Source organism: Stomoxys calcitrans, chromosome 3, assembly GCF_963082655.1.
Source record: "Stomoxys calcitrans chromosome 3, idStoCalc2.1, whole genome shotgun sequence".
Taxonomy (NCBI): Eukaryota; Metazoa; Arthropoda; class Insecta; order Diptera; family Muscidae; genus Stomoxys; species Stomoxys calcitrans.
In genome coordinates, this window is record NC_081554.1 from 109,904,987 (window position 1) to 109,932,201 (window position 27,215).

The window sequence follows — 27,215 nt, forward strand, 5'->3', positions numbered from 1 at the left end:
CTGGAAACACTAAATTTCGAGCAAAAGGGCTCGAATGCATACTTGTAGGGCACTGTTCTGAATCGAAAGCGTATCGTTTATTTGACCCAAAAACGAAGAATATGTACAAAAGCCGTGATGTTAAATTCTTCGAAGAGTCCCAGAAAAGTACAAAAGAAAAATGTGATGTATTTGAAACCCTTAAAACAACTGAAGAAGAAAATCTGCCCGTACTTATTGTATCTAATTCAAGTCAGCAAATCCAGGATAATTCAATTGAGGAAGCAAATGAAAGTCCAGAAACTGACCAAGTGGAAAGTGTTATAATGCATGAATCTGCTGTTGAACCTGAAGACCAACCAATTGAAGAAACAAGAACTTGTGAAGCAAATGTAAAAGTTTTACGATCTGGAAGACGGATTGAAAATAACTTCATAAGAAATGAAAATGTTGAAATTCCGAAATCAGTTAATGAACTCGAACACCGAAATGACCGCGATCTATGGCTTGAATCAATGAAGGCGGAATATGATTCCATGATCCAAAAAGGCACCTGGAAACTTGTCGACAGGCCTGAAAATGAACCTGTTATCAAATGTAAGTGGGTATTTGCGCTAAAACATGATAAGAACGGGAATATAGAAAGATATAAATCAAGATTGGTCGCTAAAGGATGTAGTCAAAGATATGGAATAAACTACACTGAAACTTTTTCTCCTGTAACACGATACTCGACAGTTCGTTTATTACTGGCTTTAGCAGCAGAGTTCAAGATGTACGTACATCAACTAGATGTTACAACGGCGTATTTAAACGGAGAAATTGATGTTGACATATATATGAACCAACCTGAAATGTTTGAAAATAACGAAGCTCCACATAAGGTATGCAAATTACAGAAAGCTCTGTATGGGCTTAAACAATCTGGAAGGAAGTGGAACGAAAAGCTTAATGAAGTTCTAAAGAACGTTGAGTTCGAACAGTGCACACTAGATCCTTGTGTTTATATTTTGAACAAAGGACCAAATATCGTGATTCTCGTTGTGTACGTAGATGATATTTTGCTTGCAAGTTCAAAGGAGGAAGAATTAGAAAAAATTAAATCAAAGATTGGGCACTATTTGGATATTAAGGATAAAGGACCCATAGACTACTTTCTGGGGATGGAAGTTAAGAGAAAGACGCCAACGGGACCTTTGGAAGTTTCGCAAAGAAAGATGATTTTAGAATTGCTGCAAGAAGCACGCATGGAAAATGTGAGAAAAGTTAGCACTCCTCTAGATCCTGGCCAACAATTCAAGAAATGCACAGATGGTTGTGGTAATTGTAAGAAGGTTGATGCAAAAATGTTTCAATCTCTTATAGGTTCTTTGATGTATATTGGACTTTGTACTAGACCAGATATACTTCATGCCGTTACTAAATTATCACAGTTCAACAATAATCCACATATCGAGCATTTGAATGGATGTCACCATGTCATGAGGTATTTAAATGCAACTTCCAATTTGAGCCTGCAATACAAGTGTAGTGGTAAACCATTGCATGGATTCGCTGATGCTGACTGGGCAGGAGGATCAGATGACAGGAAGTCTTTCACATTTTTCGTCTTTATATTGGCCGGAGGTGCTGTAATGTACGAATCTAAGAAACAGCAAACCGTTGCTCTGAGTAGCACTGAGGCAGAATATATGGCATTATCCTCAGCTGCTAAGGAAATAATCTATATCCGAAATCTTTTGACCGAAATCGGATTTTCAAGACTAGTAAAAAATGCAATTACACTATATGGAGATAATATTGGGTCCCAACAGCTTGTCAGAAATCCAGTCTATCATTCAAGAAGTAAGCATATTGACATCAAAGTGCATCACATAAGGGATGTTTATAAAGAAGGAAAGCTTGACTTAAAATATGTTTCATCCAATGAAAACACTGCCGATATTTTGACAAAATCACTAACAAAGGTGAAGAATCAAAATTTAAGTGGGAAGTTGGGATTGCAGTAAAAACATAAATATTTTTTCATTAAGGGGAAGTGTTGAAATTACTTGCTAATGAAAAACTTTGTTTATTAAAATAATATTTCCTATATGTAGGCTTTGCATTCATTGTAGAAAAAAAAATATGTATGTATATTGAATATAATACAGATTTTTTCATTCTCTTCGTAAAGCCTATTCAATAAAGACGTGTTCAAATATTTTTGTATATTCTGCGTTTTTTATCGATTCTTGGATATCCTTAACAAAAATATATCTTATGAAAATGTCGTTATTAGAAGTGCCAAATAACAATAATTGTGGCCAATGCAATACACAAATTAAAACAATTAATTATGTGCGCTGCTATCACTGTAACAGGTCATTTCACTTTAGCCCTTACTCTTACTCGGAGACTTCATACAATGGCATGGGACCCACGAGAAAAACAGAGTGGAAATGCCATGCATACAAACTGAATTCAAAATCTGCTAACACTGCATACAAAACTTTAGTTTTCGGTAAAGAAACACAAGTAGAACTAAATTCCAACGATAAGCCAATGCAACCAAAACAACAAAGAGAAAATGATAATACGAATAGTGCAAGCAAACGTTTTATAAACACATTAACACCAACAACATCGCTAGCTAACAAAGAAGCATTAACACAACAAAAATACATAGATGTACTTAATTCAGGAATTGTTGACACCCAAAACTGCATAAAGCAACTGACAATAAATATAACATTCAGTAGTGAAATAAAAGGGCACATCGCAAACATAAACAAGAATGTTGCAACAATAACAACACAAATATGTGAGCTACTAGTGAGAGACCGGGAAAAGAGTGAACAAATAAGATAGACAAAAATATCCAAATAGGCAATGTACTTGATGAGAATATGGAAGTGAGTGAATTGTTGAGCAAAATTAGTGAGAGCATTGGTGTAGAAATAAAAAAACACAGACATAAATAGAGCAAACAAAATAATGAGTAAAAATAAAATTATTGTTGAACTCACAACACTAAATAAAAAAGAGAAATTATAATGAAATTAAAGAGACATAGAGTAGAAGTAACAGCATCGAATGGGGAGAAAAACATTCTATATGTTTATGATGGACTTACCCAATACAATAAAAGAATTTTGTGGATGTCTAAAACTAAGGCTAAAGAATGCGATTGGAAATGTATATGGGTTAAAAATGGAAGTATCTATGTCCGCAAAAAGTATATCCTCCTTCAACCATTACTAAAAACTCATCAGATTTGGAAAATATAACCTCAACAACTTAAGATAATAAATAAAGTAAATAAACAAATAATAGAAATAAACATCTTTGGACAAATTCATAAATTTAAAATAAAGAGAGTTTTCGAGGTGTGCACAACAATTTTGAAAAATAATAACCGAACTCCAAACTACTACGATTTTAAAGTGCGGATTATTTGAAATAACAATTGAAAAGGCTAAATAGAAAACAAAAAATCGAGTTTAAAAAACGAATTACACAGAAGAAATTATGAATGGCTTTAACGATATAAATATGAACTATTTAAACTACAATATGTCGATGATTCACTTAAACATTAGATCATTAAGAAAAAACTTTCTGACATTCATAACTAATATATCAAAAATCATAAATAAAATTAGCATAATAATATTGTACGAAATAAAAATATCTGATGATGAAAATCAATTCTACCTAATTGAGGGTTTTAACGCAATTTTCTTAAACAAAGATGGGAGGGGTGGAGGGATTGCTGTTTATATAAGATGTGAACATCTATATATCCAATTACAAATTGAAATGAAATCGGCAAAAGCAATTAAATTGCACATACAAATATCGAGCACTAATGTTACGAAAATACCAATATATCGGTCACCAAATAAAAATATAAAACTTTTCTTAAAAGAATTATTGTAGAAAGCATAACAAACGGAACTCACCGGAAAGATAAATCGATATTAGTAGGCGACGTAAATATAGACATAATGAAACGAAACGACACAACAACAAACTACTTAAATATTCTCATGTCGAATGGATTACATTGTATGGTCACGAACATAAGCCGAGAAGACAACAATAAACAAGCAAAAACATCCATCGACCATCTATTCTCAAGATGGGACAGAAAAATGATACAAGCTCATGCAGCTGTAGTTAAAACAGAAATCTCAGATCATTATGCAATACTCGGGAGTATTTCCGAAACTAACTCGATAGCGAACTCAAACCACGATACACAGTGTTGCGGAACACCCAAAATACTTACTTACTTTAATTGGCTATGACAGAATATTTGTTCCATTAGCCGAACGCTGAATAGCGTTCCAAGCGCCTCGATCTTCTGCGCCCATTCTAAAATCTCTGACACCAAGTTTCGATGTGTCTCCCACAACTTGATCTTTCCATCGGGCTTTTGGTCTTCCCGGTTCGCGTGTACCCCACCGTGTTTGCCTTCAAAAGACTTCTTTGCTGGAGCTTCTTCATCCATTCTGACAACATGACCTAGCCAACGCAGCCGTTGTATTTTGATGCGCTCATACAGCTCGTGGTTCATACGTCGCCTATATTCTCCGTTAACGCAAACTGGTCCATATATTTTACGAAGAATCTTTCTCTCAAATACTCCAAGCACTGCCTCATCTGCTTTCACAAGTACCCATGCTTCAGAACCATATAACAGCACGGGTAGTATCAGTGTCTTGTAAAGTGTAGTCTTTGTCTATCGAGAGGTGGCCATGTTTCCAAACTGCTTACTTAGTCCAAATTAGCAACTGTTTGCCAGTATTATTCTTTGCTTTATCTCAAAACTGGTTTCATTCGTTTCGATTACGGCGGTGCCGAGGTAGATAAAATTACTTCAAAGTTGTGGTTCCCAACTTTCTCAATTTTTTTATCTGCTCGGTTGTGCAAGCCTTTTTGGGAGTTAAAACCATCCATTTCGTCTTATCTCCTCTGCCAGACTCATTTTTACTGACTCTCTTTCGATTCTTTCAAAGGCTGCAGTTACTACTTCCGGTGACCGACCTATGATATCGAAATCGTCGGCATAGGCGAGTAGCATGTGCTCTCTTGTGATTAGTGTGCCATATCTATTCAAATCTGCATCTCGCATAATCTTCTCCAGCAGGATAGGCCGTCCCCTTGTCTGAAACCTCGTTTGGTATTAAATGGTTCGGAGAGATCCTTTCCTATTCTTACTGAGGAACGCGTATCAGCAAGTGTCATCCTGCAGAGTCTTATTAATTTTGCAGGGATACCAAACTTAGACATGGCTTGAAATACCTTTGAATGGAGAGGAGTATCGAAGGCGGCTTTGTAGTCAACAAAGAGATGGTAGGTGTTAATTTGTCCCTCTCGGGTCTTTTCCAGGATTTGGCGCAGTGTGAATATCTGGTCCAGGGTGGATTTACCTGGTCTAAAGCCGCATTGATAGGCCCCAATTATCTCATTGACTTTAGGTTTTAATCTTTCACGCAGTACGCTCGAGAGTATCTTGTAAGCGATGGGGAGGATACTTATTCTTCTGTAGTTGGCACATTCCGTCTTGTCTCCTTTCTTGTGTACGGGACATAGTATGCTGAGGTTCCAATCATCGGGTATGCGTTCTTCTAGCCAGATTGCGCAGATAAGCTGATGCATACGCCTTCTCAGCGTGTCGCCTCCGGTCTTAAATAGTTCAGCGGGTAACCCGTCGGTTCCTGCTGCCTTGTTGTTCTTTAGTCGGGAAACTGCTACTTGGATCTCATTCTGACTAGGAGGTAAACATTCTATACCATCATCACGGATTGGCTCTGCGGTATCCTCTTCGCCGCCAACATCGGACACTAGCAGTTGGGTAAAATGTTCTTTCCATATCCTCAGCATGTTGTCTGTGTCACTTACCAGATTTCCTTCTTTGTCTCTGCAGAAGGATGCGCCTGCACCAAAGCCATCGGTTTGGTGTTCAATTCTTTGGTAGAATTTCCGGACTTCATTCTGACTCCTGTACCTCTCAATTCGCTCCCACTCATGTCTTTCCATTTCCTTTTTCTTTCTGCGGAATAGACGTTTCTCCTCTCTCCTTTTCACCCGATACCTCTCCTTCATCTGGCGCGTTGCTACTGATTGCAGGGTTGCTCTATATGACGCATTCTTGGCTTCAGTAGCATCTCGACACTCTTGGTCGTACCATGGGTTTTTTGGAGGAGTCTTCCGGTACCCAAGTACGGATTTTGCGCCATTTTCCATGGAGTGGGCAATAGTTTGCCACTGCGCCATTATATCATCGGAACAAGGAGTGCTTCCATAAAGCAGTTGGGTCAGTCGAGTGGAGTATGCCGCTGCCATTTGTTGTGTTTGCAGCTTTTCAATGTCCATTCAATGTTCCGTGCAGTGTCAGATCGTACTTTCCTCACGGGTGCGAACCTTTGCTGCAACAAGGTAATGATCCGAATCTATATTCACTCCACGGATCGATCGTACATCTAACACGCTGGATGAATGCCTTCCATCTATCACAACGTAATCAATTGGGTTTCTCGTGTTTAGATCGGGTGACAGCCATGTGGCTTTGTGAATATTTTTATGTTAAAATCTGGTGCTACTAACTACCATGTTCTTTGCCGCGGCGAAATCTATCAGCCTCAACCCATTACTGGACGTTATGTCGTGGAGGCTAAACTTTCCGACTGTTGGACCAAAAATTTCTTCCTTCCCTATCTTCGCATTAAAATCTCCCAAAACGATTTTAATATCATGGGTGGGGCAGCGTTCATATTCTCTCTCTAGGCGCTAGTAGACAATATCCTTAGTCTGCTCGTCTTTGTCTTCCGTCGGGGCATGGGCACAAATAAGGCTGATGTTGAAGAATTTGGCTTTTATGCGGATTGTGGCTAGCCTCTCATCCACCGGAGTAAAGCTGGAGACAAGGTATTTGAGTCTCCGACTAACCACAAATGTGCAGCCAAATTCATGTCTCGTATTATAGTATAGTTCGTTACCGTTTGGTGTTGTAGTGACGCCATTCCCAGTCAATCGCACTTCCTGAAAGGCGGTAATATCTGCCTTGTACTTCTCTAATACTTCCGCCAGCGCGTATACTGCAACTTCTCTATAAAGAGTGCGGGCATTCCAGGTGCAAATCCGCAAATCATGGTTCTTTTTCGTTTGCGTGGGTCGTCAACGTTGGGGGAGTCCGTTTTTACTATTCCTTTGTTTTTCATCGTAGTTCTATGTTTTCCGGGGGCGGGTTACTGGCCCAGAGCCCCAACCGCATGGGTTTTGTGGGGATGCATGTATCCCTCGTTGTAGCGAGCCGCTTGCTCCAAGATACGACGTTCGCCGGCAGCTGCCCCTAACCTGGGAACAGACGCTGATGTTGGCCATTGGTTATTTGAAGGCGCCAATAACTCGCCTTGTCATCTCGAATATCATTGGCAATCAGTATTTAATTAAGAACCAGTGCCACCTGACTCCTCACTGAGACTCTCCTCTCAAAAATCGCTGACTGCCCGCGGCCGCATTTGCAGCTACTCCGAATAAAAACAGAGCTTTCCACCATCCGCAACCTGTGGACGCGCCCGGTAGCTTTCAGCTAAGCTTCCCGTGGTAACGATGGGCACCACACAAGTCGGAGCTCAAAGTTCCAGCCTGTGTGGTGCTCATAGTCATCCCTTATCGGCCGGAAGAACACCCAAAATAAGCATTCGAAAAGTCAATAATAAAATTAATATGACAAACTGGGAAGGCATAATAGCTAGATCTGGTAACACTAATGAATTGTTTAATGAAATTTGTAATACTTTTAATGAAATATACAACATTTCAAAAATGCATCAACCGAAGCTAATATCCATGGCTCAATGAGCGTATTCTAAAATGTTGAAAACTGAAAGATCACCTTTACAAAGAATGGACTAGAGACAAAAAAACAAGAATAATGAAAAAATTTACAAAACTTTTAAAAATAAATTAAATAAACTTATCATAAAAGCAAAAAATGATTTCTATTATAAAAAATTTATTCAAAACCGAAACAATATAAAAGGCACTTGGCAGCTTATCAAAAAATCACTGCCAAAAAGACATTTAGATGAAAACAAAGAAAGAAATTTTAAAAATGAAACACTAAAAAAAATCGCTGAAAACTATGCCATTAACTTTAACCAAAGCATCTTAAAAATAGTTCATGATCAATTGTCACTGTAAATACAAGTGCTTAAAGAATTTTACAAAGCTCGATGTTTATGGAATACACCACGGAACAAGAGATTAATAATATATTAAAATCTTTCAACCCAAGAAAAGTGCGGGAATGGACAATATCAGATCAATAGACATTAAAAAATAACGCTAACACACTTACACCAATTATAACACAATTGATAAATGGAAGCATTCATGAAGCAACAATACCGGATATTATGAAACATTCAATCATCAGACCCATTTATAAAGGCGGAGACTGAATGGCTTTCTAAAGAAGTACAACACAATAAACAAGCGCCAATTTGGATTCCAAAAAGGCAGAAACATCAATCACCTCCTAGGATATTTGACGAACCAAATTAACCACACTTTAAGCCAAAAAAAAACACTGTCTATCCCTATTTATAGACTTCAGCAAAGCTTTCGACACTTTACCTCATTCAAAGCTAATAGATGCGGCATACGAGGGCACATACTAAAATGGTTTACAGATTATGTCTCATGTAGATCCTTTAGTGTGAAAATCAGAGACATGAACAGTAACATATGGAGTACCACAGGATTCAAAACTAGGCCCAATTTTATACATAATATAAACAAATGAAATGTTGCAACAATCAAGCACAGCACAGCCTACACATATGCCGACAACACAGCAGTAATTGTAAGCCATAAATCATTATAAGCAGTAGGAAACACACTTTAAAATGAGCTAAATAATATTACCAGGTGGTGTCACGACAACGGCTTAATAATAAATTCTACAAAAACCAAAATAATGCATATTAGACCAAGAAACATTCAAAAACCAACACAAATATTATAATTCACAATACAGAATGTCTACAACAACAAACACTTTCAAAACAATTCAATCGATAAAAGCAAGACATATCTGGAACTGATCGATACGTATAAATATCCACCTTGATGATAATTTTAAATGGAAAAAACATGTCCAAAACCTACAAAAAAATTGAGACAGTCTGCATATGCTCTATACCATCTGGGAAACTGCGCGCCCCCTTACGTGATTTAACAAGCATTTTCTCATAAGTCGAATTTCATCTCGGACATAGGATCACAGCATGGGAAGTGCCAGGAATTGCAGACTACTACAAACAGCACAAACTATTGGGTTGCCCAAAAAGTAATAGCGTATTTTTGAAAAAAGAAAGTAAATGCATTTTTAATAAAACTTAGAATGAACTTTAATCAAATATACTTTTTTTACACTTTTTTTCTAAAGCTAGCTAAAAGTAACAGCTGATAACTGACAGAAGAAAGAATGCAATTACAGAGTCACAAGCTGTGAAAAAATTTGTCAACGCCGACTATATGAAAAATCCGCAATTACTTTCTGGGCAACCCAATAGAATCGTAAAAGCACTGAACAAAAAGATAAAAAATAATACAAACCAAAATCACTCAACAACCGACAAAAATAACATAAACCAAATCTTTAAAAATCTACAAATACTCAATATAAAAGAACTCTACCCAATAACAATCGCCAAAGAATTCATAAACGATGGCAATTTGGCGAAAAAATTGGACCATAACTGAAATGCAAGGAAAATGCATTGTGCCGACCTATAAAAACGATTACGGAAAAAACCAAATGTCACCCTGCCCACTATACTTAATAAAATGCAGAAGGAACAGATCGAAGTCAATAATAAACACAGTACAATAAAACTAATTTAAAAATACTACTTAAATAATTGATAAAATTTAAATTAATAATAATGAAGTCTACAGCAAACTAGGGCGACTAGGATAAACTCATCATAGACCTATTAGCTACAGACAAGCTCACTAGAGCTTCGTAGGATTTAAGAATCAATGAATTGTAATAAATAAATTAATCAAATAAATTTCAAATTTCAAACGAATAAAAAGAACTAAAAGTACGAAATGGTGAATGTTTGCCTAGCGCTAACAGAGAGGGCTAGGGAAATTTTTTTGGGTTCAAATTAAAAAGCGTCTCCAAAAATTAAGGTTTGGAAAAAACAATTTTGGAAAATCATAACAGAAGTGGAAGAAATAGTACGTTTAGTGCCGCAATTGGTACTATTTTGTAAATTGAGGTAGAGCTTTGAATTTTGAAACTTAGGTACACCATGGCAAACTAAATTGGATATAATTTTTGGAAATTTGTACATTTAGATACTAAAAAAATACCAACAATTTACGAAATGTTTGAAAATTTGTTTTTACAGGGCGGATGGATAGAGCCATGAAATTTGACTTTAAAGACATCTGCTGCAAAATAATGAGAGAGAGATAATAAAAAATGGAAAAAAGTAATGGTAACGGCAAAAAAACATACCTTTAGTACAGCAATTGGTACTTTCTTTAAAGATGGAGCTAGAGATCTAAAGTTTGGCATGTAAGTACAACCAGGAAAAATATGATGGATGAATAAATAATCTATTCACAATTCGTACATTTGGGACCATTTGGTACTTTCTTTACAGATGAAGCTAGATGTTTAAAATGGGGCATGTAGGTACAAGAAGGAAATATATAATGGGTGAATAAATGATCTGTTTAAAATTCGTACATTTTGGTACGAAATAGCTTATCTTCGGCAAGCTTATAGCGTATCTTCGCCAAGCTTATAGCGTATCTTTCTTGAAAGATATTGAAAGAATATATTGGCCAACTAGAACAAAATGACACTTTCTTAACCGAGTGAGCTAATTGGAATACAGGTACACCTTTACAGTATATGTTGGGCGACCAGAAGATTTTTTCAAAATCGTATAATTAGGCACTAAAACGTACAAAATAGTGCAATGTTTACGAATTGAGCTAAAGCAATCAAAATTTGAATACGGTTACACCTTGACAGTTAATATTGGGCGGCTAGAAGAATTGTTTTTAATTCGTGCAATTAGGTAGGTTAGGTTAGGTTTAAGTGGCAGTCTGCCATCAGACTCACTTAGACGTTTTCGTGCATTATGATACCACAGGAACAGAAGAAGGAAGATGCCTTCTAGTTCCTACCGTAAAACCACCCAGATCGCTTTAAAAATCCCAATAACAGCCCCCTCTTTGTGACGATCTATCATTCATTCTTGATCGTCATGACATTTCAAGTCGATCTAGCCATGTCCGTCCATCTGTACAAAGCACGCTAACTTTCAAACGAGACAAGCTGAGCGAGGTCGGTTGGGGTTGTAAATGGGCCAAATCGGTCCATGTTTTGATATATTGGGTTGCCCAAAAAGTAATTGCGGAGTTTTTAAAAGAAAGTAAATGCATTTTTAATAAAACTTAGAATGAACTTTAATCAAATATACTTTTTTACACTTTTTTTCTAAAGCAAGCTAAAAGTAACAGCTGATAACTGACAGAAGAAATAATGCAATTACAGAGTCACAAGCTGTGAAAAAATTTGTCAACGCCGACTATATGAAAAATCCGCAATTACTTTTTGGGCAACCCAATAGTTGCCATATAAATCTATCTTAGGTATTGATTTCTTGAGCCTCTAGAGGGCGCAATTCTCGTTCGATTTGGCTGTAATTTTGCAGGTGATGTTTTGGTATCACTTCCAACATATGTGCTTAGTCCGGTTTAAATCGGTCAATAACCTGGTATAGCTGCCATGTAAACCGATCTTGGATCTTGACTTCTTGAGCAGCTAGAGATCGCAATTCTCATCCTATTTGGCTGAAATTTTTCATGAGGGTATTTTGTTATGAGTACAAATCGGTACGTACCCTGATATAGCTGCCATATAAAACGATCTGGGATCTTGACTTCTTGAGCCTCTAGAGCGCGCAGTTATTATCCAATTTGGCTGAAATTTTGTACAACGACTTCTTCCATGACCTACAACATACATGTGAAATGTGGTCTGAATCGATACATAGCTTAATACAGCTCCCATATAAGCCGATCTTCCGATTTTGCTTCTTAAGCCCCTACAAGGTGCAATTCTTATCCGCATGGACTGAAATATTACACAAAAACTTCTACAATGTTTTGCAATTAATTCATTTATGGTCCGAATCGGACTACATCCTGATATAGCTCCAATAGCATAACAGTTCTTATTTTTCTTTGTTTCCCTAAAAAGAGATACCGCAAAGAACTCGACAAATGGGATTCATGGCGGATCCTGGTTCTGTTCGGTTTGCCAGAACCGCCATCGGTCCGTGTCGATGAGGTGTTACAAGTGCAAGGTTCTTGCTCTGGCCTTACGTCACTACGGGAATATAGTCATACTGAATATGTTGCAAGTTGCTGTGCGAACATAGTGGGTCACAAGCGTCTTCTTCTGCGTCCTCGTCGTCGGACTATGGGACCCCTCCCTCCGATGTCTGGAAGAGCAGAGTGATCACGCTTCTGAAGCGTGGAAAGCACCCCAGTAAGGGGGAATCGTACAGACCTGTCTCACTACTCTCACTAGTAGCCAAGACGCTTGAGGGACTACTCCTCCCGAGCCTCATTGACGAATTGCCATTTGCCGAGAATTAGCATGGATTTTGAAGACTGCATAGCATCACTGTCCTGCATGTCATCATCGCACACATTTGTCGAGGCTTCAATCAGCCCAGTTCATGTGATAGGACGGTCCTCGTAGCACTGGAGGGCATCGCCATTACGTCCGTCCAGCCAGGCCTAAAACGCTGGGTCGCAAATTATCTGTCATTGTCTTTAGTGATTTTTGGAATTTAGGGATAAGAAATCGGAGGACCGAAGAGTGAAGCAGGGAGCTGGTATCACCGGCCAAGTGATCAGCCTACATAAATTTTTTTTTAATTTCTGGTTGTACTTGGCATTCAGGATGTCAACTCTCTTTTTGCATTCATTCATTGTTTACGTTTTTCGATGGCAGATTTGACATCCTTAATGATGTTCATGGGGCCTATCCACTTTATGTTTTCACAAGTGACCTAACCTTCTATTGGTGAAACCTGGACGAAGCCAAATGCGAATAGGTTTACATAGTAACAACAAAGAGAAGCTTAAGTATGAGAATAGCCGAAAAAAGCAACGGCATATTGCTTAGACAACGCAACATTGCTTAGAGATTTTAAGAACACAGCAGAAATGGATCGTGCAACAAAGAGCAAATTTTTGATTATTTTTTGCATTTATTATTACATTTAATTGTTGTTTTGTTTATAAAAAGAACCTCTTTTGACGAATTCTAAATCTAACATTGACGAAAGATTACTTGTGTTTGCTCACAAATAACAAATTTGTTAATGCTATGGAGACAAAATGTAGAGATATGAAAACTAATTATTGTTAGAGGCACACGTTTTACTCCTGCCAGAATGAAAGTCTCAGCACGTTTATATTCAAAGTGTTTATTAAATATAATAAGGAATAAAGTAAAAGGTGATGTAATTCGTAGTTGTGCTTCGACTCTTTAACGTTAACTCTCAACTTGAACTCCTTTACTTGAATTACTTTATAGAGTTGTAGTTCAAGGTACATAAAATTATCGATTTCTAACAATTGGCCATCCTACTCTTGGATCGACCTCGATCATATTTCTGGATATAGTCTTCTATATATCTTAGCATTGTCTTCTTTCGGGTAGGTCTTCGGGAAACTTCAGTTGTCGACTGCTCGGAAAAATTAGAATCATCTTCGCAATCAGAGTCATCTATAGCATTTGGAGGTTGTTCAATATGTTTCATATCCTCAGCAGAAACCATTTCGTCATAATATGGTTGGCTTCGTTGTAGTTCAGGATAGTCTGATACTCGGTAACGATCGTTAGGCAAAACTTCAGTTACAGAACACGGATCCTTGAAATGTGGCAACAGCTTTGTAGAATCTCCAGTGCATCCAGGTTCACGTCGAATCATTACAGAATCTCCTGGTAAATAAGAATTTGCACGGCATCACTTCTTGTTAAACTGCTTTCTTTGCTTCTCTTGGTCCGCTCTAATTCGTTCAATTGCTTTTGATCGCAAGTATTCAATATTCTCATCAGCTTCAATCTCAACGGCATCATGAATTTCTTTTGACCTCAGTCTTATATTTGTTGAATGGGATAGTTTTCAAAACATTTTGAATCGTATTATTAATACTCCATTGGACTAATCCAATATGTTGATCCCAATCGTTTCCAGACGACTTCTTACATAAAGTTGCTAGCATGGAGGTAATAGTACGGTTCAATCGCTCGTCCATTAGCTCTTGGGGTTGCGGTTGCATTCAAAACATGGACAATATATTTCTCCTTACACATACTCTCAAAGCTAGATACAGTGAATGACGTCACTCGGTCTGTTATGATGAGTTTTGGAGCACCAAAAATAGTCATAACATCTTCGCTCGCTCTTACGGTTTTATTACTCTTCACATTTCGGACAGGTTTCAATATGTAAAACTTTGTGAATCAATCAATGATAACTAATATCTACTGATTTCCATATTTTCCTCTCACAAACGGTCTTAAGTGATCAGTATGTACAGTGTAAAATGGAACACCAATTTTGTCAATTGAATGTAGATATCCCTGTTTCCTCCCAGCAGGCTTCTTATTATATAAACATTCAAAACAAGCTCCTACATACCTTTTGACATAATTTCGTAGTTTGGGGAACCATATGGGATTCTTTTTTCGTGGTTTGTCGGCTAGCATAAGCTATAGGTTATTGGTTATCTCTTTGTCTCTGTAGCAACACACCAGCTAAACCATCCTTACACGCATCATTGTGCACCTCTGTTTCAGCATCTTTGCAGTAAATTCTCAAAACAGGTTTCTTTATAAGAAGGGCTCTTGGGTTTAGGAAAGCTTCTTCTTCGCTCCATATACAGTTAGTCTCACTTTTGGTTAATATGGTCAAAGGCTTCGCTATTAATTAATATTTGTCAATAAATCTTCTAAAATAACTTGTAAGACCTATGAACAGTCGTACTTCGTGTATATTCGTGGGGCGTCTAAATTTCGAAACTGATTCTATTTTTTGTTGACTCGGCGATATCATACCATTCGAAACGTTATACCCTAAGTATTTAATTTCTGTCATCAAAAACTTACATTTTTTGATATTCAAATTGTATTTAATTTCTGTCGTCAAAAACTTACATTTTTTGATATTCAAATTTGACCTCCGTAATGCCTCCAGTATCATTTTCAAGTTCTGAATGCTGCAGGTATAAGAATATCGTCAAAATATCCCATGGCAATTGTAAAACGTAAAGGGCATAACGTCGAGTTAATCAGTTTCTGAAAGACTGCCGGACCATTTGAAACACCAAAAGGCATTCGCAGAAATTTATATTGTCCATCTAGAGTAACGAAAGCTGTAATATGTAGCGAGCCTTTCGCTCCTCTTACTTGATAGTATCCACTACGCATATCAAGCACGCCGAAATACTTCATTCCATTAAGGCGATCAATCTGGTCAGTGATTATAGGCAATGGATATCTCATTTCTCTCGTCACACGACTAATAGCTCTTTAATCGATACATATCCTCTTTTCACCTTTCCTCTTCCTGACAATTAGTATTGCGCTTGCGTATTCAGAATTCGAGTCTAAAATAATACCTGCGTCTTTCAATTTAACAAAAACAAATCTCTATAGTCGGTTACCATTTCTAAAAGCGTCTTTCGATCATCCTCAATTAAGTTGGGACCAACATCAATCATATCAACACATCATCTAAAATACAAAGCTTACCTTTGGTTATTCGCTCTCCTTCCTTAAAAGCAAGGTTGTTGGGGATACATTAATTAAGGGTACAGCAAGTCTATCGTCGCTAGAACTAATCACACATGATGGAATTATCGACCCAAATCTGTTCACCGTAGAATTTATGTACAAATGTTGACCTTCACCCATTTCCTAGACGGTTTTTACAACAACAAATCCTACATGATTCGGTGGTAAAACAATAGCTTCTTTAATCCACAAACTCGTTTTCAATTGAGGTAAATCTGAATTTCGATTCGGTCTTGATCATTTTCGTTCAGAACGATCTGCTCAAAAATCCTCAACTTGTGGGCTCTGTTGAAGTAAACAATGTGCTCTTGCTCGGTAAATGGCTGTCCAATAATCATCGGTATATCAATCGCATCATTATCCACAATGTACACACTAACATCTGCAGAACCTTGCTCAACTCTTATTTTTGCGCGACATATGCCCCTGGGTGAAATCATACCTCCACCTTCTCCTTTGATGACTACATCACTCGAAGCTGGATAAGTTTCTAGACAACATTCTGCTACTGTAGATGATTTCATCATTATGCATTGGCTTCCAAAATAACAACATAAGATCTCACTTAATGTCCATTCACATCAACATCGGAAAAATATTTCTGATTAAGCGTTGAAGCCTGTTTATCATCTCTCATTAGTGCACAATTATTGTAGTTGCTCGTTGAGATGAATTTGTTTCTGGTTTAAAAGTACAATCCTTACGAATATGACCAGGTTGTTTACATTTTAGACATATCACAGGCTAAGTACAATTTCGTCCAACATGTCCCTTCGCGTTACATTTGAAACAAATCAATTTATTTTCAGTCTTCTTGTCATCTGTTCACCATTCGGGTATTTTTTTGTCGCTCGACTGTTCCTCTTTTCCCACTTTCAAGGATGGCTGCTCCTTTGACTGTACACCCATTGTTCGATAAAAATTTCGAATATCCGACAACATGAAATTCGACTCAGTATGCGACTTACACAATAAATAGGTTTTTAATTCTCGATCATCCAACCCTTGCACAATCTCCAATTTTGATTCGGCAAAAGACATTTTTAGATCTTCACACATATGTATGTATGTTGTTTCTTGAAGTAATCACTTACATCTTCATATTTGCCTTGTCGGTAATTCAACATCAACGACCACATATCTGCTACACTTGCAATTCCAGTGAATGCCTCACGAAACGCTTTCACAAAATCAGACCATGTCGTCAAGTGCAAAGAAAGAACCCAATCAGATTCGCACGCACCAGTTCCAATCGGAATTAGTCAGACCAATTATGCAAATCGCCCATTCCTTTAATTTTCTCAATCCATTTTATGGCGTTGTCCTGACCCTTTGCCACTAAACTTCTTAATTGTGTTTTGTAAATCAGACACAACACTGTATTTGGGAGCCTTTCTATCTATTGTAAGTGCTCTTATCAATGCGGCATTCTGTTCCAATAGTTGTGAAATCATGTTGTTAGACACAGCCCTTCTTCAATTCGATTTTCGTTATTCATCGTGACTCCGATTATTTCTCATATTTGACTCTCGGTATACGATGCTTTTATAGTTGTATCTAACTCGTCCTCAGAAAAATACGGTTCCTCGCCTGAATCGCGATTTTCGGTCGTTTCTCTCAACTCGATACCTTCTTTAATTTTCACGACATTAACTTCACACATTTGCCTGCTTATGCAAAACTTTTGTAACGGCTGTTAAAAACACGCTTTCCTCACACGCTCACAAGCACACCAAGAAGCAACAAGCAACTCCAACACAAGCACCGGCAATAATGCAACAATCACAACAGCCAAATTCTTACTCGTTGTCAAGCAAAAGCAATCACACCCAAATTACGTTCCTCTGATGAAATCCACAACTACCGTCTTGATGACCTGCTCCAGATAACACCTTGTAATTTATTCAGCGACTTGCTCTGCACGTCCTCTCTAGAATTTTCAATTCCACCTGTGACGTTTTGCTATTCCATTGCAACACTTGTCACCAATGAAAGTCTCAGGGCGTTTATATTCAAAGCGTTTATAAAATATAAGGAATAAAATAAAAGACGAACTGCTCGACTACTACTCTAATACTAACACTATTGGGTTGCCCAAAAAGTAATTGCGGATTTTTTAAAAGAAAGTAAATGCATTTTTAATAAAACTTAGAATGAACTTGAATCAAATATACCTTTTTAACACTTTTTTTCTAAAGCAAGCTAAAAGTAACAGCTGATAACCGACAGAAGAAAAAAATGCAATTACAGAGTCAAAAACTGTGAAAAAATTTGTCAACGCCGACTATATGAAAAATCCGCAATTACTTTTTGGGCAACCCAAAACATGTTGGTAAATAAAATTACTTTACAGAGTTGTACTTCAAAGTACATAAAATTATCCATATCTAACATTATTTTTATATGTATATTCGTTGTCGTTGCCAGATTAATAAAAACGTATCCCTGAAGAAGTTGGCAAATACCGACGAAACGTCGGATAGAAAAAAATTAAATAATTAATTTTTATTGATAAAACAAATGCTTTTATAATCCAATGAGACAAAGTCTTAAACAGAAGTAGTTCTTTTCAGCAAGAGATGCAAGTTACCTACAGTGGTACCTGTCTCCTTGGGAGGAGAGAATGTTCCATTTATTAAAAGCGTAATATATCTAGGTGTTTTGCTAGACAGAAAATTAAACTTCAAATCCAACATTTTGGAAAGGGCAAGAAAGGCAACTCTTGCACTATACACCTGCAAGAGAGCTTTGACAAAAGTTGGGAGTTTAAACCGCGTGTCTTGCACTGGGTATGAGCTGCAGTTGTTAGATCTAAAGTGCTATATGGTGTTGTGGTCTGGTGGACGGCGCTTCAAAAGTCCACCTTCTGTTCAATACTCAGCCGGATTCAAAGGATAGCTTGTTTGTGATAAACAACCGCATTAAGGACAACCTATGCCTCTGGACGTTGTGGCGAGACAAATTGATGTGAGGCTAAAGGTTGGTATTCTATTCTGCTTTCGGAATAGTCGCGGAGATCTTAAATTGTTCCGCGAGCGGAATTTGACAGTTATGTTTCGTTTTTATTTTCATACCAAAATATGTTTTTTAATTGCACTTATGGTTTTATTTTTTTTTTTCGCAAATAAGTAAAATGAAGAAAGAAAAAACGAACTATTGAAACCAATAAAACAAAAATGATACCGACAATGATGTCAAGCGTTGCCACTAAAATTTATTTTTGCCATTTTCCTTACTATAGAGAGAGTACTACTTTTTCACCTATTTTCCTCCAGCTTTCCGTCGACGTTTTTTATATGGAGTTTGACAGCATTCCGCCTGAAAAGCTGAACAGAATAGTCAGCTTAAGGTAACTTTCTCTTTGTTCATGTGGCGGCTACAGTCACTGTGTTTTCCTTGATACAATGTCCGATGTACCAGGCAGTGTGGATCCTGCCTGATTCGACTTTTGATACAAGTACTGTACCACTATTCCTGATTGGAACTACGATATACCTGGTAATAGAAGTTACATAGACTTCTACACGGATGGTTCCAAACTAGACGATCAGGTGGGCTTTGGGTGTACTCTAAAAAACTAGTACTGGCCATATCGATAGTGTGTAGAAGTCTGCAGTGTGTAGAGCGGACTGAATCCGTTAACCGTAACGAAAGTTGCATGGGCGGTTTACAGGGACTCTGGAAATTTTATCAGGGGAAATCCGGAATAACCGTTAGAATTGTCTAACGAATTCGGAAGAAAAATCGAGGGAGATTCTAAGCAAATTTTTGAAATTGTTCGTATATTTCCGATGTTTTGTTAGTTTCTTGTGGCAATTTCGGACAAAACTCTAAAGGAACATTCGAAAATGGCCAGAGAATGGGAAAATTTTATCCAAAATTCCAAACAGTTTCGGACGTTTGATTCGAAAATCTGAAAAATTCCTAGTTTTTTGTGATAAAATTTTCCGAATCGTTGACTGTGATCTAAAAAAACACCCGTAAAAATACTGACTCCTCTATACATTTTTGGACGTTTGTTTAGAAAAAAATCTCTCTATATATTCCAACAAATAGTCCGAATATTTTCCGATGTTTTTATAATTATCTAGAAAAACCCCTGTATGTTTAGAAAATAATCAGAAAATTTTCTAGATTTTGCGAGAATTTTATCCGAAACGATAACTTTAATCTAAAAAAAAAAACCAAAAAAATATAGAACCCCTGTATATTTTCGGAGTTTTGTTTAGAAAATAATAAGAAAATCTCAAAAATTTCTTTAAATTTTTTTTTTATTTTTCATTTATTAGTTTAATTTATAACAGTTAATTTAGAATAAAGTTACAAAAAACAAAAAGTAAAAAATGAAATATAATTAATTTCATTATTATACGTTCATTTAACAAATAATATTATTGTGGTCGTTTTGTAAATTTTATCGTTATTTCACCTGTGTCGAAACCTAGTTTCAGATTCTCATGAACAAATTTTCTGATGTCGTCATGAGGTTGTGCTTTTAATCACCGTATCTAAAAATTAAAATAAATTAAATTAGAATTATATTGTTTAGAATATGGGCAAACAAACTTACCATATTAAAGCGGGATTTTGGACACCAAAACAGGCTCCAGTTGGTATTTCTTCAATTTTCCTTGCAAATTTTAAGCCAAAATTTTTAAATTGCTCATAGTACTTGACACAAATATCACTATTTTATTAAAATTTCAATTTTTTTAATTCCATATGAAAACTCGCAACTTTATTGCTCGAATGCTTCAAAACGATTAAAAATTAATCAAACAGAACCGGTAAATACAAAATTTTCGACAGGCAAAACGTTGCAAGAAAAACAAAAATAAACAATTGTGGGTATTCCAAAATTATGTGGCCTAGTCTTGACTTCAAGAGGTCTACCGCTATGCTCTCACTGGCTAGAACGGACGTCTCAATCATTGCGTCCGTCTTGACAGGTCAATGTCTGATCGGCAAAGAAATTCATTTAGCCGTTTCTTTACCACAAGATTATTTGACAGTTCTATAGGGGAAATCTGTCAAATATACCTATTTCAAATTTACATTAAGTTTGTGAATACCGATGTTAGTGTCTTAACTAATACAGATATTAGAGCAATCGGTCTGAAGTTCGTGTAGTTTTCCTTTCTTGGGGATTGGCACAATTTTTATTTGACGCCACTCGTCAGCTACACTGATAGAAAAATTATGGTATTTTGCCAATGCCGCCTGTTATTATTTTGTTCGCGTCATTGGCAAAGATTTTTAATGATTGGTATGAATTCAATAACAGACAAAGGAGGCTATATAGAAATGACGGTGTCACATTTATACATACATATATATTTTTGTCAACGCGCCACAAGTGTTGTTGAACTTTGTACTTAAAATATTCTCTCCATTATAAATTATTTGTTAAACAAATAAATAAAAAGTTTTTATGCAATTTTAGTGCACAAAACAGGTTAAAGCGGGAAAATGGAAATTTTTCAAATTCTAAGGACATTTTACAACAAAAATATGATAGAACATTGTGTGGAAAACGATGCTGTATTGGTGTATTCATATGAAACCCACTTCTGGGAATCAATGGCTATGAAATCAATTTGCTGAATACAAAGAATTGAGGTTGGTCATGGTGTAATATTACTTTTTGTAGTTATTAACATAAATAAACGAATTAAAATTAGATTCAAATTATTTTCAATGTTTTTTTGGTTCATTAGGGGTGGCATAATCAATAACGGTTTGGTACTAAAACCAAGAACTGTCTGGTGCTAAGACCAATAACAGATTGGTATTAAAACCAATAACAAGTCGGTAATAAGGCTAGTACCATATGGTTCCAATCATTTTATGTTTCATCTATACCGTCCGATATTGTTTTTGTACCATACGGTGTTGCTTTACTATCAATAGCGTATGGTACTGAAATAAGCACGTTACATCCAAATATCATTTAGGGCAGCTAAATGATTGTTTTTTGCGCTTAGTGAGAGGGTTTTAACAATTTCGTAGCTGATTCCTCGTCCCGCTGCCGATGGTGATTTTTTTTATTTGGAGCATTCATAAAATCGTTCATTGCAAATTCTTGTGGTGTTTCTGCATTGTTAAGAACAGAGCAACTTATATTATTTGGCACTTGATTCTTAAGATTACTTAGACATAGTATGTAAAACTTTTTGTTTTTATTTAAATCACTGGGTTTTTGAGCTGGAAGTCTTAAGCAATATAGTCTTTCTATTGATTCGTTCCACCAGTTCTTTGGAGTTTTCGTACTTGTTGTACAAAAAGTAGCATTTTTCTATTTCACTTTTGAAACTAAACGGAATTTTTTTATAGTAATGGCAAGTCGATTTTGCTTAGATTAACATTTATGATGATTTGGATTCTTAAAAAAAAAATGTTACACTAATGTTGCACTTATACGGGAAAACATTTTACCAATGTGGCGCCAATTGTGTTACACTTTTAGCATTTTCAATCGAACTTGCCCATATGAAGTCATATCGATCAAATAATATAATAAAAACGCGTTAATTTTTTTCCATTTTTATACCCTCCACCATAGGATGGGGGTATACTAATTTCGTCATTCTGTTTGTAACATCTCGAAATATTAGTCTAAGACCCCATAAAGTATATATATTCTTGATCGTCATGGCATTTTAAATCGATCTAGTCATGTCCGTCCGTCTGTCTGTCGAAAGCACGCTAACTTTTGAAGGAATAAAGCTAGCCGCTTGAAATTTTGCACAAATACTTTTTATTAGTGTAGGTCGGTTGGTATTGTAAATGGGCTAAATCAGTCCATGTTTTGATATAGCTGCCATATAAGCCGATCCATAAATCAAGCTTGAGCCTCTAGAGGGCGAAATTCTTATCCGATTTTATTGAAATTTTGCACGTAGTGTTTTGGTAGCACTTCCAGCAATTGCGATAGGTTTAGTTTAAATCGGTCCATGTTTTGATGTAGCTGCCATATAAACCGATCATGGGTCTTGAACTCTTGAGCCTCTAGAGGGCGCAATTCTTGTCCGATTTAACTTAAATTTTGCACGTAGTGTTTTGGTAGCACTTCCAACAACTGCGCTAAGTATGGTGTTTTGGCTCAGTATGGTTTTAATCGGTCCATTGTTTGATATAGCTGCCATAAACCGATCTTGGGTCTTGACTTCTTGGCTCAATAGAGGGCGCAATTCTTATCCGATTTTATTGAAATTTTGCTCTAAGTGTTTTGGTAGCACTTCCAACAACTGCGCTAAGTATGGTGTTTTGGCTAAGTATGGTTTTAATCGGTCCATGGTTTGATATAGCTGCAATAAACCGATCTTGGGTCTTGACTTCTTGACCCAATAGAGGGCGCAATTCTTATTCGATTTTATTGAAATTTTGCTCGTAGTGTTTTGGTAGCACTTCCAACAACTGCGCTAAGTATGGTTTAAATCGGTCCATGTTTTGATAAAGCTGCCATATAAACCGATCTTGGGTCTTGAACTCTTGAGCCTCTAGAGGGCGCAATTCTCGTCCGATTTTCTTAAATTTTGCACGTAGTGTTTTGGTAGCACTTCCAACAACTACGCTAAGTATGGTTTTAATCGGTCCATAGTTTGATATAGCTGCCATATAAACCGATCTTGGGTCTTGACTTCCTGAGCCACTAGAGGGCGCAATTCTCGTCCGATGTTACTGAAATTTTGCACGTGGTGTTTTGGAATCACTTCCAACAACTGTGTGATTTAAATCGGTGTATAATCTGGTCTAGCTGTCATATAAACCGATATTGTATCTTGACTTCTTGAGCCAATAGAGCGCGCAATTCTCATCCGATTGGGCTGAAATTTTGCATGAGATGTTTTGTTATGACTTCCTATAACTGTGCTAAGTATGGCGTAAATCGGTATAGAACTTGATATAGCTGCCATATAAACCGATCAGGGATCTTGATTTCTTGATCCTCTAGAGGGCGCCATTCTCATCCGATTTGGCTGAAATTTTGTACAACGGCTTCTCGCATGACCTTTAATATACGTGTCTAAAAGGGTCTGAATCGATCAATAGCTTGATATAGCTCCCATATAAACCTATCTCACGATTTTGCTTCTTGAGCCCTTTCAAGGCGCAATTCTTATCCGAATGACCTGAAACATTACACAATGACTTATACAATGTTCAGCATTCATTTACGGTCGGAATCGGACTATAACTTGATATAGCTCCAATAGCATAGCAGTTCTAAGGCAATATTCTATGTTTGTCTTAAAAGAGATACCGCGCATAGAACTCGACAAAAGCGATCAATGGTGGAGAGTATCTAAGATTCGGCCCGGCCGAACATAGCACGCTTTTACTTGTTATTAATATACTCCTTTAATATTTTGCCGCTTATACCAAACATTCAAAAAATTGTGTCTTCTTCTTCTGTTAAAACAAAGTTTTCTTGAATGATAGCCGCTGGTTCTAAGTGCGACACACTCAACCGTAGACTTGGTGCAGATATTAATCCTCCTTATAAGTTAGGAATTCCGTGCTACTTACAAAATCCTTAATTGTTTTCCATACCACTCCACTAAGTTGGTTCATATCTAGTATCGTGTCCCCACGGCATGGTGTAAGAAATGCAACATTTTTCTGCCCTCTACACGCAACACCATTACAAACGAACACTACACCCGGTGGTGTGGTTACATTTTTTTAAACAAACGAACACATAATTTCGATTTCAGTGCAACATGTCGAAAAAAATGCTACACTTTTCTGCACAATCGAATTCACCAACATTTATTTTATATTTAATGTAAACATTTGCCTCGGCTTATAGTCAGCAGATAAGTTCATAAGAATTGAAAATTGTGGCTTCAGTACTTTCCAGTTCATGCTAAACAATGGATTGGGAAAAGATAGATCTAACACTGACCCCGTACAGTTATCATTAAGGCAATTTTTTAAAGTCTACATATCATCATTTAGAGCTCTGAAAATTTAACACTCAAAAATATCTTTGACCTTGGATCATCCGACTAAGTCTCCTTAAAATTCGATCGATCACCACATATCAAAAAATAAGCTTTTCTTCCAAATAAGTCATCAGTTTTTGTAACTCATTTTTCAGCACCATTGATTTAATAGAATAGTGTGAAGTACACGGTGTCGATTGTGAGATTGGATTCTATATTAGTAGTTTGGCATATAATGACGTCCAAATCTGTCTTAAATTTTGGTTGTTTGAAAGCAATATTATCGTTTAGACAGATGGCTTCCATAATTGCCTTTTCTTTGAAATCATTTTAAAACGAGTTAATTGTGATTGTATATATTTTTATCTTCATAATGAAAAATTTCAATTAGACAGCAAATGTGAATGTTTAGTTTCTAGAAATCAAGTGTACTTTTATTTTAGTTTGAACTTTGTATTCTATACGGTAGAATGTTCATGTTGCTTTATGTTTAAAATTCTTTATGTTGTACACCCAAAAAAGATACCAAACGTGCTTATTTCAGTACCATACGGTATTGATAATAAAGCAACACCGTATGGTACAAAAACAACACCGTATACATGAAACATAAAATGATTAGTACCATTTGGTACTAGCCTTATTACCGAACTGGTATTGGTTTTAATACCAATCTATTACTGGTTTTAGCACCAGACCGTTATTGATTTAGTATCAAATGAACCAAAATAGAACATTCAAAATAATTTTAATCTAATTTATTTTGATTATTTATGTTAAAAATTACAAAAAGTAATCTTACACCGTGACTAACCTCAATTCTTTGTATTCAGCAATTGAATCCATATCCATTAATTCCCAGAAGTGGTATTCATACACTGTTAGAAAATTACGGTACTTTGTCAATACCACCTTGTATTATTTTATTTGCGTCATTAGTAAAAATTTTTTATTACCATTTGGTATCAATTCAATTCATGCCAGATAAAGGAGGCTATTAAGAGTTGACATAGCATTAGAATTTGTACTATTTCCATTTTCATTCCATTCCGATTTCGAGTATTGAGCAGGTCTTTACGCACTCAAATTGTATTAAAATATTTTATTTATTTGTTTAACAAATATTTTATAATAGTACAAAGCTCAACAACACTTCTGACGAGATTACAGAATACAAATGTGACGCCGTCAATTCTTAATAGCCTCCTTTGTCTGGTACTGAATTGATACCAAATGGTATTAAAAGTCTTTGCCAATGACGTGAACAAAATAATACCAGTCGATATTGGCAAAGTACCGTCATTTTTTGATCAGTGTACTAGTTGCTGATTTTGTAAAGGCTTTCTTCAAATTGTCTAAAACATTGAGATCTTCTGCCTAATTTAGCGATTTTAAGGTTGTTGATATTTGTGTGGAAAACGAAGCTACTTTTTATTTAAATGGGAAACATTTGCTGTATTCATATACAGGTTTGGGCGGAACTATGTTAACGGAATAAGTCACTGGATGCAGTGTTGGCAGTATTGGGTATTTCTTTCTAAATTGAGGATATATTTTCGAAAATGAGGACAACATTTTTGACTTGGGGATTTTTTTGTTGTGTTTTTACCATTACATTTTTTTTATCAATCAGTACAATTTATACCAAGTAATACTTGCTGTGTTTTAATTTGGTACTACATAGTTCAAACCACGATTAACTGGTTGATATTATCTGTAATCGCACGATATCGATAACTGTCCAGGACATCAACTTAAAATGGGGGATTTTTGGGGACAAAAGATTCGAAATTTGGGAACAAGGTACGGAAAAAACTGCCAACCCTGACTGGATGTGTTTGTGTATTCTTTTCGAAAAGGGTGGATTTTGGTTGAAATTGCAATATCATATATAAATTTGTGTACGGTCCACACACTCACATTTGTGTGTAAACATGTACGTAAGCAGCTGATAAATTGGTTAGTCCCATATTAATTTTTATATGTAAATGGCAACATTTTGGCCCAGGATTCACTGAATAAGGTTAAGCCAAGCGATCAGCCGATATACTTTTTTTTAATATTTGACAGTACTTGGCATTGAGGATGTCAACTTGTTCTCTTTTTACATTCATTCTTTGTTTACGTTTTCTCCTATATGATGACATTTTCAATCGTCAGATTTGACATCCTTAATGATGTTTATGGGGCCTATCCACTTTATGTTTTTGCATGTGACCTAACCTTCTATTAGTGAATCCTGATTTTGGCCGAAGAAACCCAAAAAAATCAAATGTGGTAAACTTCTAAAATCACCAAAAAAAACGATTTAGGGACATTTTCCTCAACAAAAAACATAGTACCAGCCTTATTACGAAAAATTTTATAGCCTTTTTGGAGTAGGCTAGAAA

The 27,215-nt window shown here is 36.3% G+C and overlaps 1 long non-coding RNA gene across 1 annotated transcript; it reads left to right on the forward strand.

The window, feature by feature from the left end:
- The first annotated feature begins 9,993 nt into the window (after window positions 1-9,993).
- LOC131996305 (uncharacterized) lies at window positions 9,994-21,511 on the forward strand. Its single transcript, XR_009397756.1, has 3 exons — window positions 9,994-10,288; window positions 10,395-10,564; window positions 21,321-21,511. It is a non-coding gene; the product is annotated as an uncharacterized LOC131996305 (long non-coding RNA).
- The last annotated feature ends 5,704 nt before the right edge of the window (window positions 21,512-27,215 follow it).